This window comes from Neofelis nebulosa, chromosome 4 (genome assembly GCF_028018385.1).
Source record: "Neofelis nebulosa isolate mNeoNeb1 chromosome 4, mNeoNeb1.pri, whole genome shotgun sequence".
NCBI classification, from domain to species: domain Eukaryota; kingdom Metazoa; phylum Chordata; class Mammalia; order Carnivora; family Felidae; genus Neofelis; species Neofelis nebulosa.
The window spans coordinates 121,412,304-121,433,201 of NC_080785.1; the positions used below are offsets into that span (position 1 = coordinate 121,412,304).

General features: G+C 39.5%; 1 pseudogene; it reads right to left on the reverse strand.

The window, feature by feature from the left end:
- LOC131508588 (tubulin alpha-1A chain-like) overlaps positions 1 to 20,012 on the reverse strand; it is an 86,308-nt pseudogene extending 66,296 nt beyond the window's left edge.
- Between the last annotated feature and the right edge of the window lie 886 nt (positions 20,013 to 20,898).

The window sequence follows — 20,898 nt, forward strand, 5'->3', positions numbered from 1 at the left end:
GCTTGTTTATCCCTAGTTGCTTTCAGAATTCTCTCCTTATCCTTGTATTTGCCAGTTTCACTATGATATGTTGTGCATAAGATCAATTCAAGTTATGTCTGCAGGAGTTCTCTCTGCCTCTTCGATTTCAATGCCTGTTTCCTTCCCCACATTGAGGAAGTTCTCAGCTATGATTTGTTCAAGTACACCTTCAGCCCGTTTCTCTCTCTCTTCTTCTGGAATTTCTATGATACAGAAATTGTTCCATTTGATTGAATTACTTAGTTCGCTAATTCTCCCCTCGTGATCCTGGAATTTTTTTATCTTTATTTTTCTCAGCTTCCTCTGTTTCCATTATTTTATCTTCTAATTCACCTACTCTCCCTTCTGCTTCTTCAATCTGCACTGTGGCCACCTCCATTTTATGTTGCACGTCATTTATAGCATTTTTTAATTCATCATGACTATTTTTTAGCCCCTTGATCTCTGTAGCAATTGATTATCTGCTGTCTTCTATGCTTTTTTCAAGCCCAGTGATTAATTTTGTGACTATTATTCTAAATTCTTGTTCAGTTATGTTGCTTATATCTGTTTTGATCAATATTTTAGCTGTCACTTTTTCCTGGAATTTCTTTTGAGGAGAATTCTTCCGTTTGTCATTTTGGCTAGTTTTCTGTCCTTTATGAGTTTTAAAAACTTGTTGTATACTCTGAACCTGCTAGCACTGCTATATTAAAGGAGGGATCGTACACTGTCTAAGGCCTGCACCTTCAGGAGGTGTTTTTTTGGAGAGTGTTACTTGCTCTCTCTTGTTGTGACTTTGGTTATTTTATTTCCCTACTCCTAGTGATGTTTTGGACCCTCCACCAGGTGTGCTTTGATTTGTTCCTTGAAATAACCCTACGCCCCTTAAGGTTGTCCCAGTTTCTCCCTGATAGACTCAGTCTCTTTTCCTCCCAGACTCTTGGGGTTCAAAGTCCTTTGGCTTTAGCCCTTCTTTGTTTGAGAGATGCAGGAAGTACAGATACCCCTACTTCTCTGCCATGTTGGTCCCTCTCCGAGTAAAATCTCTTATGTTTCTCTTTCAAATGCCAACAGCAGCTTTAGCATCTCTCTTTGGAAGAGTGAGTCTCACCTCGGGTCTGATGAAAGGGAGAGTGTTTCTCTGGCTTATTGTTAGTGGACCTCCAAATTGATCCTCTTTCCAATCCTGCAAGTTCTGTATTTTCCATGGGGTTCTGGCTCAGTTTGAATGGGGGATAGGGCTATCTGGGCTACTTTCTGTTCCTGGTTTGGGTGTCAGGAAACATTCAATCTAAGTACCCTTCTTCTGTTGAATGGGGGTCATAAAATACTCTGCAGCTGTGTTTATTCTCTAGTCCTAAGGTCCCTAATTTTAGTTTACCTTCTTACCACATTTCAGAGGTCTTTGATGGTTGTCCCTTGTGCTACATTGAGAGTTGATAATTATATTTAGTTGCACCTATTTTTTCTTTAATTTAGGGGATGAGCAGAAAGACATGGTTCTATACCATCTTGTCCTGACCTTAACAAATCTATAATATGTTTTTCAAAACTACTTTTTCCAGTCTGAAAACTGTTCTCAGTATTTAAAATTGAATGTCAATATACATGATATGTAAGTTGGATAGGAAAAACTATATAGCATCATTTTTCTCAGTCATTTCCATCATAATTTAGGGCTGTCAAGAGAAAGGGCCATTTATTTAATTAACTTCACAATTCAGAATCTTTAAGTTCTTTACAAAAAGCACTTAACGCTGTCATTATGTAACTCTATATGCATTGCATTGTCTCAGATGAGTGATGCTAAAAGAATAATTCAGATAAAAGAAAACACATGAATGTGTGTAACAAGTTAATGTGACATACAAAATAAAATGCAACTAATTCCTATATTACTGACAATTCTAACTAACTCTAAAAGATAGCCATAGCTAAGCAACCTAAGAAATTTCATTTGAGAGCACTACCAGAAAGGACTATATAGAAAAAAAATTTAAGAAAATAAAATGTGTGCATGTGCATGTGTGTGTTTATAGAGATACAACTTCCAATGGTAAATTTAAAGGAATAGCAGGCATCTGTTGATTTTAACTGATGAATGTCATGGCATTCCTGCTAATGATGAAACAAGGAAATTCTGATTGTCATGTTATCTGCAGCAATGCAAACAGAAGGTGGTTTAAAAGATGATATATAACAACCAGGGAGCCTGAGGATTCAGAGGTAGCATCTATGACCCCAGAAACTTGCACCATAGGAACAAATATTCAAGCCAGAACCTGAATATTTCATAGAATGCATCAGATTCTGTACCAGGTTGAATGATGGGTCCCAAAAGATGTCTGTATCCTCACCCACAAATCTGTATATTATTTTATGGCAAAAGGGACTTTGTACACATTATTATGTTAAAGATCTTAAAATATAGAAATTAGCCTAGCTTCTCAGGCAGGGTCACAAAAGATAATGACAGAAGTAGGACTGGAGTTATATGAGGGAGAGATCACAAGCGAAGAAAGCAGGCAGCCTCTAGAAGCTGGAAAGGCAAAGAAATAGATTTTCCCCTACAGTCCCTAGGAGGAACACAGCCTTGCCAACACCTTGATTTTAAAACATCTGACCTCCAGAAATGTTAAGTTACTAGATTTATCTTGTTTCAAGCCCTAAATTTGTGGTAATTTGTTGTAGCACTAATAAAAAAACTAATAAAGCCTCCAAATAAGTTTTCCTCAAATTATGTTCACTGATACAATTTTATCAAAACTTCCTTTTCATTCCCTTTCTTATAACCCTATTGCTTTTCTGCCTGACAAATATGAGGGAAAAAAATATATTTTCTGGAGTTAATTTTGGAAACCATATTTCTACTATGAATTATACTTTAAATATCCTCTGAAGATACAAAGGAGATTTTTACATCAAATGGATTTGTGTGTGTGTGCATGGGCAGAGTGAGTGCAAACATTACTGACCATCTATATGCACACACACCCTTCTTAGATAATATCAAATATTAATATAAGTTCTATGCAGGAACAAGTTGTCTTTTGTTTTTGTTTTTTGTTTTTTGTTTTTTTTTTCTTGTTCACTCCTAGGTTCCCAGCACTTGGAACAATGAATATTTGTTGAACAATGAAAGGTTAAATTGAATAAAAATACAGACTATTATAATATATTCATTCTGAGTTAGCAGGACTAGGTGTCTTTTGAGTTCAAGCTCTCCAGCTAAATCTAGTTCTTTATTTTTTATATCGAATTATCTCAAACTGACTTTGTATGTGGCTTTAACTCAAAATTACAATGCATATGGTTTTGGGAGGACTTTAAAAGTTTCTATTTACCTATATTCTTACTGCTGACAAATTTCACTTGGTTGTGGTAATGAAAACAGAGATAGATTTATGTTAATGAAAACATGATGAGTAATTTTTTCTATAATTATCAAAAGAGTGGCTCAGAAGGGAGCCATATAGGGTGGAGTACATCCCAATGTTTTTGAAGAGGGAAGGATTAAAAATTCAACATGGAATACATTATGAAAAATTGATATGGATCAAATCCCATTACATCTAAACCTTTAGGGCATCTGGAGTGTTTACTGTGATGGAAGTTCATCATGAAAACACAGCTGGATATCACATTCCCAGGGAGAGGAGCTAAGTTAATATCACCCTCTCTGGTGAATTTACAAACATAAAAGATTACATTTTAATGGCATAAAGAAGGGAAGGGTTTAATATATAAATATGCATGCTTCTCCCCCTTTCCTTTTTCTAAGCTCCTGGATCATTGTAGGCAATCTCACTGCACTTTGCTTTAGGTGATGATAAATCCAAATCTTTATGCCAACACTGGTTATTGGAATTTTGGAGGTAAAGGGGAAGAGGAACAGGGAGGTAAGAAGCAATTATAACTTAATGAAATACAATATGTATTGTCAAATGGTATATTTTCTTCAGCATCTTTTATATTGACACTAAAATTTACGAAGAGAGAGTGAGAGAAAATAAGTTAAAAAAAAACATTTGTATAAACCATTATAATCAAATAATAAAAGTACTTTTATGTCACATAAAATAACTTTACTTAGTTACCATCTTTATTTTTAAAATTTTTTAATGTTTATTTTAGTTTTGAGAGAAAGAGAGACAGAGCATGAGCAGGGGAGAGGGGACAGAGAGGGAGACACAGAACCCGAAGCAGGCTCCAGGCTCTGAGCTGTCAGCACAGAGCCCGACGCGATGCTCGAGCTAACAACCAGTGAGCTCATGACCTGAGCTGAAATAGGATGCTTAACCAACTGAGCCACCCAGGTGCCCCTTAATTATATTTTTAAAAGAACAACTGCAACTACTGATGACATAAACTGACTCATCTGCCCTTCTAAAATATCAATTAATCAAAATTTCTTGGTGAGATACATATATATATATATTATATATATATATATTATATATATATATTATATATATATCTGTATATACATATATATCTGTATATATATGTATATAATATATATCTGTGTGTGTGTATATACATATATCTGCAAATATATTTATACTACTTATAAATATATTTATACCACATAAAGCATTTTGAAGTATCTTCCCAATTTTTGTGACAGATTTTTTTTTTGAGGTTTATGTTAGAGAAAGAGAGAGAGAGAGAGAGAGAGAGAGAGAGAGAGAGAGAGAAAGGCAAGCAGGGAGGGGCACAGAGAGAAGGAGACAGAATCTGAAGCAGGCTCCAGGCTCTGAGCTGTCAGCACAGAGCCCCATGCAGGGCTCAAACTCATGGACCGCGAGATCATGACCTGAGCCCAAGTCAGACGCTCAACTGACTGAGACACTCAGGTGCCCCTGTGTGACAGATTTTAAATGAATATTTTATAAAATACTATTTTGCATTAAACCTAATATTGCAGAAAGTTTTACCTACAGTATTGCCAGGTTGATTTAATTTTCCTCAAACATCATTATCATGTCCTCTTTCTGCCCTTCCTTCAGTGGCTTCCTGAGAGATGCAGATTAAACAGAAAACAGTGAAGTCTTTCAAGGCTTCACATGTTTTCTTGTTTGGTTTCTTCTTCTTCCCCTTCCTTCTCCTCCTCTTCATCTCACCCTCTTAACTCAGTCTCTCCAGTTAGTCATTAAGTCCTTGCTATGTGGTAAGCACAATTCTAACTGCTGGTATCACTACAGGAATAGGATAGTCAGGACCTCTGTTCTCAGGGAGTCCCTCTAATGAGGAAGAACGTTTAACAGAAAAAGCAATACTAGGCTTTAGCCAGGGAAGCCCAACTATAGGAGTTAAGAGCAAAATTTCTGGAGCTGAGTTTCAGTACTGGCTTTAGAACCAATAAGTGCCTGACTTTTTGATGAGTTACTTACTCTTCCTCAGGCTATAAATTTTTCACCTATAGACAAGGGATGCTGTTGTTGCTGCTGATAATAATAACAATAATAATAATTATTATTGCTATTATTATATGATGATGAATGATTAGTAACTGCTTTATACTTTCACCAAGAATACTAAATGAGGTAATACTTTTATTGTTAGGGACTGGATTTAATAACATGTGTATGCTTAAGGAGTTGAGTTGTATTTGAGAACTACCAACCATCTTCCTATGACTTATAAATGTTATGGTTTTAATAACCAAAAATATTCTCCTGGAATCAAACTTACTTGAAATAGGCAACCAGGATACCTGAAAATGGCCAACAGAATGATGTTCTTCCCAGTGCCCTTCTAAATTAAGGGTGTGAGTGTGATATTATTATCAGTAAATACATAACCTAATGTACTTGTGCAATCTACTGAAACCAGGGAGAAAGCAATGCCCAGGCTTGCAGCCTACTGCTCCTTCAGAGCCAGGTGGCATTCACACAGCACATGCTTCCCAAATCCTGATTGGCTGCCTGTCTTATCTGCTTCTTTTCAACCTGACAGGGGTCGATAAAGCACTGCAGAGAACAAAGAGGATGTGCAGAATAAAAATGGTGATGAAAAAATTGAGAATCTTGAATTACATTTGGTTTGGTGAATAAAGGACAGTCCATTCATTCTAGGATATGCATTTATTTGAAGCTCTAATTATTATTATTGAAAGACATGCAAGAGGGAGCATATGAAGCAAGGCCTGCAACTAGGCTCATTGTGAGATCATCAATGACCCAGGGAGCAAGAATAGGAGAAATAAAAGATAGCTTGTGAAATGAGTCACTGCGAGATCTTATGTTGGGTATTTTCACACAAATTTTTGTCCAGATCCTTTTCTGCTCATTAGTGAAATTACAGTGAAAGATAAATGAAGAGTGTCCACACAAAAAGCTTCAAGATCACCACGGTCATTACTTAAAAAAAAATGATTTGCATTTCATTGCAGGGATATAATAATTCCATTAACACAAAAAGAAAAAAAGAATGTAGGGCATAGAGGAAATGACTCGGCTTGTGGAACAGTGCCATGTAATAGGAATCATCCTGGACCAGGAATTAGAGATCCTGGTAGGAGTTTCCATACATGTCTACCTGGCAGTACAACCCCAGGCCACTTAAGAAATAAAATAAAACCTCTATAATGGGGAATGCCCTCATCTGCTCAGTGCAGGCAGCCTTTAAAACCTATTTCAGGGGCACCTGGGTGGCTCAGTCGGTTGAGCTTCCGACTTCGGCTCAGGTCATGATCTCATGGTCTGTAAGTTCGAGCCCCGCGTCAGGCTCTTTGCTGACAGCTCGGAGCCTGGAGCCTTCTTTGGATTCTGTGTCTCCCTCTCTCTCTGACCCTCCCCCATTCATGCTCTGTCTCTGTCTCAAAAATAAACATTAAAAATTTTTTTTTTAAATAAAAAAAAATAAAACCTATTTCATATTTCTCAGTGACATGCCAATTAAAGAAGAGAGAACTAAATGAAGTTCTCCTCATCAGCTATCACTACAAGCAACCCTGAAGACAGTAATTCATTTAACTTCTTCCGATGGAGTTTTTTGGTTTGGATTAATACTTTTATCAAAGTATAGTTTTGTTTTTTCATCTATAGGTCTCAAACTCTTATTTGACTTATACATGCTTTAATTTTGTGTTGATAGTCACCACTTCTTCTATCCCCTTTCTCATCTTCTGTTTTTTTCTCTGGATGGATATGCTGTAAGCATACTAAACTCTAAAGTCTTTTTATTCCTAGTGTGCAAAATATGGGCTGGGAATGGGCCACAGTGGTATCAACCAGAAGTTTCTTAGGAATGCAGACTCTTGGGCTCCCTATGCACCCTGATCAATCAGAGTCTGCATTTTTACAAGATTTCTGAGTGATCCATTTTCACATTAGGTATGAGCAGCACTGATCTAAGCACTGTCTGCTTTGCTTTGAATGATACTTTGTTCCATACCCCAGCTGCTGAGATAGGAAAAGAGATCCAAAATGAAGAACAGAGGTTATTAAAGCTAAAATGGGCCTCCCTGGTGGTCTAGCCCAGCCACCTCAACTTAAAGTGAGGGGAATAGTAATAATGCCCAAGGTTATGTTCTTCCTGAGCCAGGAGCAGAATTCAATCTGCTGCCTTGAGTCATGGCACTTTCATGTTAGCAAAGATATACTTTCCTACTTAATTTTTCCATTTTCTCTCTCCAGCCAGGGAAAAGTTAATCACAGGTTCTCTGGGTCACCCTTGGTCTTTGGACTCTCAAGGCTCCTGAGTGCGTGTACTTATTTATAGTAGAAAACAACCATAAACCGTTCATTGGAGACCAAGGCCATCTGGGTAGCTCGAGGGGTGGCTTGGCTAATTCACCACCCTTTGCCTCTGGCTCCTCAATTACCGAGTAGGAGATGATTCATCTCTACAGAGACCTTTGACAGTCTCAGCTGAAAAGCCTCTGAGAAGTGCAAAGCATTACTGTGCCCTGCAAGTGAAAATCATGCCACTCCCCGAACTCTCTGGATTTGGAACTGAAACTAAAATTAGCAGCTGCCATTTGTCTATACAATACATTACTCCACACCTTATTGCCAGTGGTACAGCCAAAGTGGCTTTGCAAATTATTACTCAAAGGTTCTCTGTAAAAGTAACAGTATATGGTAGAGAGTACAATAGATTTGGAGTTAGAAGTTCTGGGTTTGAGCCCCAGATCCTCCACTGACCAGATGCATGCATTTTGGCTACTATTCCAATACTCTCAGCCTCTGCATCTTCATTTTAAATAGCCTTGTTACCACTTATGTCACCAGATTTTTTTCCTTGTTCTTGTTGTCAACGCCTTTGTCTCTTCCATGTGCCTATGGTCTCAGTGTCATGATCACCTTCCTGCTTCTCTACCATTCATACATTTCCCTTCCTCTTCTAAGACCACCAGTTTTCCATTTTGATGTCCAGGAGGCCCCAGGGAGGATGACTCTACTCTCAGCTCCTCCAGACTAAGCTAAAACAATGAGCATATTTGGTACCTCTGTCCATAATGAGTGAGTTCTGTGGTTGGGATGTGAACTAATGAGCTAGCCCAAAAGAGACAGTCTTGGGACTATCCAGGGAATGCTACAATCAAGAGGTCTCTTTCTCTTCACTGTGCTGACACAACATGATATATAGACCTGCCATGTCCATTTGTGTCCATACACAGAAGCCAGCTTGAGGACAAAGCTGATCCACTAATTGTAGCTGAGCTAAAGCCCTAATCACAAAATAAACTTTTGGATAACGTTATACCTCAGTTAAACCTTATCCCTGTACTTTTCAGTTGTATGAACGAATTCTCTACATTTTTAAAACTACTTTGAGTCTGGTTTTCTATTTTGGGAAGCCTAAGCATAGTAACAAACATTTCAGTCTCAAGAAAACCTCTAAGTAGCCATGTATTGCATGGCTTTCCTCTACTACTCATAATTTATCCCACTCCAAAACAATATGCATATGGTGTCTGAAAAGGGTTCTTTGAACACTGAGGTAAATAAATATATCTCTTTATTTATTTTCTAAATAAACTGTAAACTGCAAAATCTAAAATACTATTTTTCATAAAACTGTGAGTTTAAGGAAACTATTTGATCTGTGATACTTGCTTCGAGGTCAAGAAACTGATAAAATCCTTGGACCTTATCCCCCCAAATACTGACTATACACATGTATGCAATTTTCACATAATTTCAAGGAGGTAATAAACAAACTTCACAGGACATTTATGATCTCTCCATGACTGATCTCCTAGAACTGGTTCTTAATTTGTGGTCCATGGGCCCATGAGTCACCAAGGAGGTTAAGAACCATATACTATGTTATCCACCTGTGAGTTCTGTGAATTCTTCTACTGAATATATCCTATTAGCAAACTCCCACATCTAAGCTATAGTAGAATTGAGTCAAAGCTTCATTACAATTAATGCTTTAATTAGAGATGTTCTGCTGAAACGTTCCATGTTTTCCTCTGAGCTTCATTTACATTTCTCTTTAAATTCTTTCATAACACTAAGGATAACAACAAAGGAAGTGACCTTGATACCAGTCAGACCACTTTTCTCTCATTGGGAATGATCTATAGATTTGGCTCCACAAAATCAATTGAATTGATAGAAAGTTCAATACTTGAATATAAATTGTAATTACATACAGCCAGGTTGGGAAGTTTTTGATAGCCATCCAAAGCACAGACTGAAATGGAAAAGACTAAGATAATTGAACTCAAGATCTCACTTACAGTGTAATTTTATATCCATTTAGAAGCAACTCCAGAGATATCAATGGCCCTGTCTTTGAATCAAGCCAGAGAAAAGGAGAGGGTGGCAGCAAGATACAAGGAATCTGAAGGTAGGTTCAGTCTGGTGAGAGTATTTCCATCTTTTTCCCACTCAAACACAAACCTAGAATCAACAAATTCCTTGACACAAAAGAGTAACATTATATTTAGGATTCAACTTTGTAGAAAGAGCTTCCTTTAGGGAGTCAAGAAATTTTTATTTAAATTCCAATCTTTCTATTTTCTTGCCATGTGACATGGAGAATGTACCTAAATGATTTAAAACCATTGTCCATCTTTGATGTTTGGGCAAACAAAATCCCACATGACTGGGTGAAAGGTAGGTACTAGTTCTTGGAAATAGCACGATTACTTCACAGGATAGTCATGCTGGAATATGAATGTAAATCCAAGTGTTAAATGGGGAGGTCAACTTACAAAAAGTTAAAATGGGATAGCTACAAATGCTATCTGATCAGTATTTAAGCTGAGCCCCCAATTTTTATTATCCTGTGAGTCAGAAAGACAACCCATGAGCAACTGAGATTAAGGAGATAGTTGCTAGAATCCACCCAGGGAGCTCACTACTCTTTCATTTCAGGAAATTCCACTTCTGGAAGGAGGAGGATTCTTAGGGTCTGTCTCCCGTTTCCTCTAACCATTTTCTTACTTCTCTGTAAATATGCTCAGGATGAGAAGAAAGACACACAACCCCTGATAATAGGTTCTGACACAGAGTGGTCATATTCTTGGAAATTTACTGAGCCAAGGACAAAGGGTATGCTATTTATAAAATACATACCTCCCATTTAGGTTTTTCTTTTTTGGGGAGCTGGGGGAGGCATTCTGGTGGGGTTTAGAAAGAGAAAAAGCAGGGGTGGATACAAGTATCTTCTAGAAAGAGAAGGATATAATGTACAGGACTGTTCTAGGTAGACAGAACAAGAAAGAGGGAATCATGCGGATGTTAGGAAGAAGCCTGAAGTAGAGGGAAGTGAAGCATGTGCCTACCTAGAGGTATTTCCTCAGCAGAACTCAAATTTTTTCTAGTTTGACAGTTTTTCATTTGTTTGTTTGTTTGTTTGTTTGTTTGTTTGTTTTTTAAAATTTTTTTTCAACATTTTTTATTTATTTTTGGGACAGAGAGAGACAGAGCATGAACAGAGGAGGGGCAGAGAGAGAGGGAGACACAGAATCGGAAGCAGGCTCCAGGCTCCGAGCCATCAGCCCAGAGCCTGACGCGGGGCTCGAACTCACGGAGCGCGAGATCGTGACCTGGCTGAAGTCGGACGCTTAACCGACTGCGCCACCCAGGCGCCCCTGTTTGTTTGTTTTTTAATATGAAATTGATTGTCAAATTGGTTTCCATACAACACCCAGTGCTCATCCCAACACGTACCCTCCTCAATACCCATCACCCACCCTCCCCTCCCTCCCACTCCCTAACAACCCTCAGTTTGTTTTCAGTTTTTAAGAGTCTCTTATGGTTTGGCTTCCTCCCTCTAACTTTTTTTTTTCTCCTTCCCCTCCCCCATGGTCTTCTGTTAAGTTTCTCAGAATCCACACAGGAGTGAAAACATATGGTATCTGTCTTTCTCTGTATGACTTATTTCACTTAGCACAACACTCTCCAGTTCCATCCACGTTGCTACAAAAGGCCATATTTCATTCTCATTGCCATGTACTATTCCATTGTGTATCTAAACCACAATTTCTTTATCCATTCATCAGTTGATGGACATTTAGGCTGTTTCCACAATTTGGCTATTGTTGAAAGTGCTGCTATAAACATTGGGGTACAAGTGCCCCTATGCATCAGCACTCCTGTATCTCTTTGGTCAATTCCTAGCAGTGCTATTGCTGGGTCATAGGGTAGATCTATTTTTAATTTTTTGAGGAACCTCCACACTGTTTTCCAGAGTGGTTGCACCAATTTGCATTCCCACCAACAGTGCAAGAGGGTTCCTATTTCTCCACATCCTCGCCAGCATCTATAGTCTCCTAATTTGTTCATTTTAGCCACTCTGACTGATGTGAGGGAATATCTCAGTGTGGTTTTGATTTGCATGTCCCTGATGACGAGTGACACTGAGCATCTTTTCATGTGTCTGTTGGTCATGTGGATGTCTTCTTTGGAAAAGTGTCTATTCATGTCTTCTGCCCATTTCTTCACTGCATTATTTGTTTTTTGGGTGTGGAGTTTGGTGAGTTCTTTATAGATTTTGGATACTAGCCCTTGTTCCAATATGTCATTTGCAAATATCTTTTTCCCTTTCCATTGATTGCCTTTTAGTTTTGTTGACTGTTTCCTTTACAGTGCAGAAGCTTTTTACCTCCATGAGGTCCCAATAGTTCATTTTTGCTTTTAACTCCCTTGCCTTTGAGGATGTGTCAAGTAAGAAACTGCTGCGGCTGAGGTCAGAGAGGTTTTTTCCTGCTTTCTCCTCTAGGGTTTTGATGGTTTCCTGTCTCACATTCAGGTCCTTTATCCATTTTCAGTTTATTTTTGTGAATGGTATAAGAAAGTGGTCTAGTTTCATTCTTCTGCATGTTGTGGTCCAGCTCTCCCAGCACCATTTGTTAAAGAGACTGTCTTTTTCCCATTGGATATTCTTTGCTGCTTTGTCAAGGATTAGTTGGCCATACGTTTGTGGGTCTAATTCTGGGGTTTCTATTCTATTCCATTGGTCTATGTGTCTCTTTTTGTGCCAATACCATGCTGTCTTGATGAGTACAGCTTTGTAGTAGAGGCTAAAGTCTGGGACAGTGATGCCTCCTGCTTTGGTCTTCTTCTTCAAAATTACTTTGACTATTCGGGGTCTCTTGTGGTTCCATACAAATTTTAGGATTGCTTGTTCTAAAGCTTCGTCTTCGAGAAGAATGTTGGTGCAATTTTGATTGGGATTGCATTGAATGTGTAGATTGGTTTGGGTAGTACTGACATTTTAACAATATTTATTCTTCCAATCCATGGGCATGGAATGTTTTTCCATTTCTTTGTATCTCCTTCAATTACCTTCATAAGCTTTCTATAGTTTTCAGCATACAGATCTTGTACATCTTTGGTTAGATTTATCCCTAGGTATTTTATGCTTCTTGGTGCAATTGTGAATGGGATCAGTTTCTTTGTCTTTCTGTTGCTTCATTGTTAGTGTATAAGAATGCAACTGATTTCTGTACATTGATTTTGTATCCTGCGACTTTGCTGAATTCATGTATCAGTTCTAGCAGACTTTTAGTGGAGTCTGTTGGGTTTTCCATGTATAATATCATGTCATCTGCAAAAAGTGAAAGCTTGACTTCATCTTTGCCAATTTGGATGCCTTTGATTTCCTTTTGCTGTCTGATTGCTGATGCTAGAACTTCCAGCACTATGTTAAACAACAGCGGTAAGAGTGGACATCCCTGTCGTGTTCCTGATCTCAGGGAAAAAGCTCTGTTTTTCCCCATTGAGGATGATGTTAGCTGTGGGCTTTTCATAAATGGCTTTTAGGATGTTTAAGTATGTTCCTTCTATCCCAACTTTCTCGAGGGTTTTTATTAAGGATGCTGAATTTTGTCAAATGCTTTTTCTGCATCAATTGACAGGATCATATCAGGTTCTTATCTTTTCTTTTATTAATGTGATGTATCACATTGATTGATATGTGAATGTTGAACCAGCCCTGCAGCCCAGGAATGAATCCCACTTGATCATGGTGAATAGTTCTTTTTATATGCTGTTGAATTTGATTTGCTAGTATCTTTTTTTTTTTTTTTTTTTTCAACATTTTTTATTTATTTTTGGGACAGAGAGAGACAGAGCATGAACGGGGGAGGGGCAGAGAGAGAGGGAGACACAGAATCGGAAACAGGCTCCAGGCTCCGAGCCATCAGCCCAGAGCCTGACGCGGGGCTCGAACTCACGGACCGCGAGATCGTGACCTGGCTGAAGTCGGACGCTTAACCGACTGCGCCACCCAGGCGCCCCTTGATTTGCTAGTATCTTATTGAGAATTTTTGCATCCATACTCATCAGGGATATTGGTGTTTGTTTGTTTTAACTTTAGTTATGCTGATTATTGCTAAGCAAAGCAAAGGCTGGCTTGTTTTGTTTGTTTTTGAGCTTATTTATTTATTTTTAGAGAGAGAGAGAGAAAGAGAGTATAAGGAAGAGAGGGGCAGAGAGAGAAGGAGAGAGAGAGGGAAAGAGAAAGAATCCCAAGCAGGCTCTGCACTGTCAGCAAAGAGCCTTACAAGGGGCTCGAACTCTCGAAGTGTGAGACCATGACCACAGCTGAAATTATCAGATGCTTTCATCTGACCAAGCCAGATCATCAGACCCAGTCATATGCTTAACTGACTGAGTCACCCAGGCACCCCAGTTTGTTTGTTTTTTTTAAGTTCAACTTATCTCTTCTTGCTGTTTTTGTTTTGTTGTTGTTGGTGGTGGTGTTGTTTTGTTTAAGTGGGCTACAGGCTCAGCACAGAATCCTACACAGAACTTGAACTCACAACCTGAGACCAAGACCTGGGCTGAGATGAAGAGTTAGATGCCTAACCAACTAAGCGACCCAGGTGCCCCTTCTTTTTCTTATTTTTGATTTTGGATCACAGTTAGACAATTTTCCCCCTCCAAGATTATAGTAGAATTTACCCATTTTTCCTAATACTAGTATTATTTTATATTTCACATTTAAACCAATACTAACAATTATGTTCTTGCATGATAATGCAAATTTACTATGTACAAAGAACTGTATGTGAACAACCCATTTAGTCCTCAGTACAATACCAAGGTGCAGATTATATATATGTTCATTGTAAAAATGGAAATTGAGGGTCAGAGAAGGTAAGTAACTGCTATAAGGTCAAAGAGCTATTAAGCAGCAATGGGGCAGAGCCATGAACATAGCCTACCTTTAATTCTGGAGTACTTAAATGCATTAAGATGCTGGCTTCCTAGAAAGCACACAGAAGAATAAATTTATAAGACTGAGGTGGTAATGAATGGAAATAAGTGACAGTTTGTGCCATTTTATGAAGAAAGGAGACACTGTAAGACAAATTAATTCCCAATAAATATTATATTGTTTGGTTTTGGATACTTCTGCCCACCAATGCAATAATTTAGAAAAGTAATTTTTTTCAACGAATCTAATAATCACAATCAGGATTGGTCATTTTCCACTATATCTTCCACAAATACGTTTCCTCAGTACTTGCTTATAAGTACTACCTAAGTGTACTTTCAAGAGGAAAGGGAGCTTATACATCACAAAACCTTGAAACTGATTAAAGACTGTCTGAAGGCATATCTCAAAATCCTGACTTATCCACTTGCTCAGTTTTAGTTGTGATAAATCATACATTATGCAAGAGCAAAGGAATTAAGAGAAAGTTCAGCAAAAATCAGTTGAACTTCCATTAGGAGAGCGTTACAGCTGTCTCCCTCCTCCATCACACCATTAAGCATCTCATTATCACTAGCTCTCTTTGTCAGTTTTAACAATTTTCTTTTCATCTAAACACCACTTCATTCTCTGGCCCAACAAATGCAATTTTGACCTCATTAACCTGGTTGGTATTAACCTTGGAATAACAACAAGTTGAAACTATCCTCCATGAGCATTGTGAACTTGACTCATTCAAGGCAGGCAGGTTAGTTTCCTTGCCTTGATCAAAGGTTGTACCTTTCAAATAGGTCAGCTAGCATGCCTTGGGGACCTAGAGTCTGGGTAAATGTATGGCAATAAGTAAGTGGATATGAAGTCCCGTTCATTAATAGAAAATACTGTAGAAATAAATGTTCTTTTTTGTAGTGGAAAGAACTCTAATTTAGAAAACAGAGGACCCAAATTCTAGTCCCAGATCAGATTTAATATACAATGGACCTGGACAAATCATTTTCTAGTTTTTCACTTCTTTGGTAGTAAAATAAAGGTATTAAATTGGAGGGTCTTAAGTTCTCTCCAGTTAAGAGACTCTAGTAGATGTCTGGTGCCTTGCCCAGATCCTCTTTTCAGACCAATGTACTCATTCTCCAGATGACCTGCAGGTAATTCTGTGACCTTCTTTGGAAAATCACCCTTGGCCAAGAAAGGGAGACACTCCTTGAGAGGTTATACAAGTCCCATTGTATACAAGTCCTGATCCTCACCTATTGAGGCAGCCTGTGATGGTCGCACACAACAAGCTAGCCTCTTACCAGATGGAGGGACAACTGTGGTACAAATTATGTCCCAGTATACCCCCTCACTCCCACAGTATCACACTAAACCCACACTTTGAGTCCACATAATTTTTTGGATTTACTTCTTCCCTGTCCTGCTTCCTTCACTCCTCACTTCCTGGAAAGCACTTCCTCAATAGTAATAATGCACCCAAATCTCAGCCTCTGGCTGCTTCTAGCTCTGCTCCTAAGGAACTCAAATGAGGATGCTATACCTTGCTGATGATTTGCCAGAATGAGCATTTTAGAGGAAAGACTTAACAAATTATTCCTCTCATGTATGATTTTAGAGATCAATAAGACATTTTGAGTAGTGTACTTCTAGACAGAGACTAATATTCATTAAGATCAAGGAAAGATCTCCCAAATAAATTATATTTTACCAGCCTAGAAAAGTGAATTCTACAAGAAGGAGCATGTCAGACAGAAAGAAGAACATGTGAAAAGGATGAGAGGAATAGCAGAGGTATAATTGTTCCAGGAGTGGAGATAAGATGACAGATAAACTTGGAGAGTACAGTCATGTGGTGGGAGAAAAGGAAGGGGCATCAAGAAAATGACATCACAGCTAATATTTTCTAACACTTCACTCTCTATCAAGCCCTGTGTTCAGTATTTCCAACCTACCAATGTATTTCATGTATTCAACCACTGTAACAGGAATATATGTCAGACAGTATCAGTTGTTTTTATTTTACAAATAAGGAAACTGAGGCTCAGAAAAATTAAAGAGTCCCCAGAGGTAGGAAGTGGCAGACCCTGGAAAAAAACCTTGTCATTTCAGAGACTGTCTTATAAAACCGCAAAATGTGATTGTCTCCCATAACCATTTACTACCTTTAGGCTATGTTAATGAATTCGGAGGACAATGAAGAACTGGAGGATACCAAACTGCAAAAACATATGACTTTACTGAGGTGTGAAAAAATTCATCCTCTTAGCATTTTTTTATTAGAAACTTCCATCAAAGCAAACAGAAGACAAAATGAAAGTAAAGAGATTAGGAAGCCACTGGCTATTTTAGCCTCAGAGATGATACTGTGAGCTTTAGTCTGCTCAGGCTGCTATAACAAAATACCATAACTGTGTGGCTTCGACAACAGACATTTATTTTTCATGGTTCTGAAAGCTGGAAGTCCAAGATCAGTATGCCAGTTGATTAAGTTCCTGGTGAGTACCCTCCTTCTGTTTTGCAGTAACCTCCTTTCTTGGAGCTTCACAAACAGGAAAGAGAGAGAGCTAGCTCTTTGGACTCTTTTTCTAAAGTACTAATTTCATCTGAAGAGCCCAACTTCGTGACCTAATCTAACCCTAATTATCTCTAAAAGGCCCCATCTCTAAATACCATCACAACTGTGGGGGCAGGTATTGCTTCAACATATGAATGGGAATGGAGTACAAACATTCAATCCAAAAAGTCTCAACCAGGAGGCATAGTAGAGATACTGAGAAGGGGACAGATTTGAGGGTAGTTGTAAATTTTTTACTTCTGGCAGAAGTTTAATAAAATAGTCATGTGAATTTTCTTGTTATAAGGCTGTCAGATTTAGCAAATAAAAATAAGAATTCCTAGTTATATTTTCATTTCAGATAAGCAAATTATAAATTTAACTTATATCCCATGCACTATGTGGAAAGTATTTATACTAAAAAATGATGTGTTGTTTATCTGAAATTCAAATTTAACTGAGCATACTGAATTTAATCCAGAAGCCCAAGTCTTGGACCATGTCTGGTTTTGGGATTTGGGAAGCTATACCTGCACAATTATCTGAGAGTAAAATAAGCTCTCCTACTACCACACAGGAAATGTAACAGAAATTGCCTTCTCTATATTCCCAGTATTCCAATATCTGCCAGACTTTCAGAAGGAGAATGAAAACCTACCCGTAAAATAATGATGTTTTGATTTTTCCAGCCTAGTAGAATATTTAGTCCTGTTGTTCACCAAATGATATTAATGAGAAAGTAGGTCACGGGATTGTTTCCCTGAAGGTCCAGTTAGCAATGAAAAGAATCATGACATTTTACATCTGAAAGGGATCAAACCATAATTTCATACAATGACCTTCTTTTCAGATGTAGAAATGGAGACCCCAAGTAGTTAGGGGGCTTATCAAAGGTCACACAGTGAATGACACTGATTCTGCACCACCCACTGTGCTTAGTCAAATAAAAGCACTTATCACTAATTCCTCAACATAACCCCGGTAGGTCATGTTATTATCACAATCTTATATGTAAGAGAAGTGTCTAAGTGAAGTGAACTAATTTTGCTTGAGGAAGCAGAGTAGAAAATAGCACAGGTATGATTTGAAATGAAACTCTCTGAATTCTGAGTCCATTATCTCTTAATTTTTTCAAAATCTCTCTGTCTTACACATACACACACATACATGCATACACATACCATACACACAGAAACATATGCACACATGTAATGCATGTACACATGCATACGCCACACACACACCCGATATCAAACTCTCCATGAACATAAAATAGTTCTACTACATAATGTATCACTGAAGGGGTTAAAAGAACTATGGATTTCTTTTCAGTTGAGCATTATTTTTTTTAAGCTTTTAAATTTTAATTCCAGTATTGTTGGAGAAATGAATAAAGTACTGTGCCAAAGATGGCTGATGGGACTAAAACAAGCTCTGGTCTCTAGCTTGGAGACCCCTTCTCCGGGTTCTTCTTGCCCTGTTTCACAAACGCGAAAACCCGCCACAGATATGGAAGCTGACAACTATAAATTACCCTCCCACCCTTCATTCGGGGCTCAGATCTTTGGAGAAATGGTCTCCTCTGAGCCCCCCAGTGTTAAATAAATCTCAGACTCACCAAGATCTCCGAGCACTTGATTTTTCCACCAGCATTCCAGCCTAGTTCTGTAACATATTTGGTTCCCTGACTGGGAAACCCAACTACGCTGGCCCATTGTTGCCACCAGCTTGGGAGAATTGCAAAGCAGTGACAGAACAAAGAATCGCAAGGGAGAAGGTGTGCCCTGACTGAATTTTGGCAGTATCTCTCGCAGTTACGTTGGGCCAGCCCTGCTCCACTGTTCCTGCTGGAATCGAGAAGACTTGGCAGGTGAGGACCTGGACCTGACATCGGAACCAGTAAGGCTAGGGCACAATCTAGTCAGGCCTACTAGCAAAAGTGGAAGATGGACCTGATCACTCCCTGGAGACCTCAGAGGTCTCAGAGATAGGAATTCTGTGGGAGGGAATGTAATAACCTCTGGTGTGTATGTGAGTGTGAATGTGCCACTCGGTCTAGCTTGCCTGCCAAGTTCGGTTCTGTGGCTCCACAGGCAGGCACCCTTAAGGTCCCCAAAAGCCTACAGAGTCTGAGTGGGCCCATCTGTGATTCCAAGGTGAATGGCACACAGTCTATGGTGGCATTGGAATAGTTTCCAATCGTAAGTCACAAAGCTGAGACTGCTACGGCTAAGCATCACCAATATTCCTTTAGGACACGGCCAGATGGGCATCTGACTGGTCTCCTCGTGAGAGGGGGCATCCCTATCCTTCTGTCTGTCTTTGCAACTCTGCCTCATGGGAACATTATGGGGTCAAGACAGAGCAAAGAAGGGTTTTGGGGGAGACTATGGAATTAAGATAACCCCCAGCACGTTAAGGACCCTATGTGAGTCAGAATGACCCACTTTTGGTGTAGGAGAGCTCTCTGAGGGAACCGTGGATGTCCCAATGGTCTGCTGCATCTGGCATGTTGTCTCCAGAGACCCAGGTCACCCTGATCAATTTTCATACATCGACTCCTGGCTTGAAATTGCCCGAAACCCACTGACTTGGGTGCAATTCATCCATAGCAAGCAGAGCTAGGCAAAGGATTTAGCCACTTTATCCAGAGACTCACCCAGGGAGCCAAAGAAGCAACCCACCACTCCCCTAGTGTTTGCAGCAGACCCGGAGGAAGATCCCTTCTTTCTACCACTTTATGACTCACGGAGCTCCCTCACCCCTGCCCCTGAGCTTGAAACTCCTCCCCCGTCTGTTTCTCCTCCACCACTACTGCCACCACCACCGCCATCTCTCCTCCCCTCTTGGACCCGGAGAACCCTCCCCCACAAGAACCAGCAGCCAGATTGCACCCTCGCCAGGCACAGGTACTCTCCAGATGCCAGTCCACATCCGCCCATACCAAGAGGCTCTCCTCCAGGGGATCAGAGCAGGGACTGAGAAGCCCATGAATATGACCAGCAGCAAGGGATACCCCCGATGATTATTATGAGATGCAAGGCTTACACCCTACTTGCTCCAGAGGTATAAGAGAGCCATGACAAAAGGACAGGGAAGGTCTAGCCACCAAAAGGGAGGAGGCCCAGAACCTCCTTAGCAAGGGGTCAATGAGCCTACTGCAAGGAAAAAGGACATTAAAAGAATAAATATCCCAACCAGGGAAAGTCCCAGAAACCCAGCTGATATCAGGAGGAACCTCGAGAAGGGGACCTTATTGGTCTGGCCGAGATAGAATCAGACTGAAGGGGACACTGACTATCTCTCCCTGTTCCTCTGCCTAATAGATGTGAGGGATTCTCCCTCATTTCCCAGGTTAACAGCTATAATTGGAGCCAACTGCGGTTAGTCTACCTCAGGATGGGGATTTTAAGGTATGCTCCCAAGCAGTTGCTGAAACTCATTTGTTTTGGGGAAATTCCCGGTCTTCTCTGGCATAATGTGGACTCCATATTTCCACTTTGCAGGAAAAAAACATGGTGTCTGTTCTTCTGTCTGAGTTAAGGTTTTGAATTAGGTTTTCCTTCTCTGCCTTCTACTGGCACCTTGCCTCTTCTGCCTTCCCTTCCCCCTACTGTTTCTGCACCAACTTGGGTGTGGTCTATATAACTGGTTCCTCTACCTTCCTCAGTGCCTCAGGCACCATTGGCTCCTCCTCCCATCCTCAAGGTCAAGGAGTA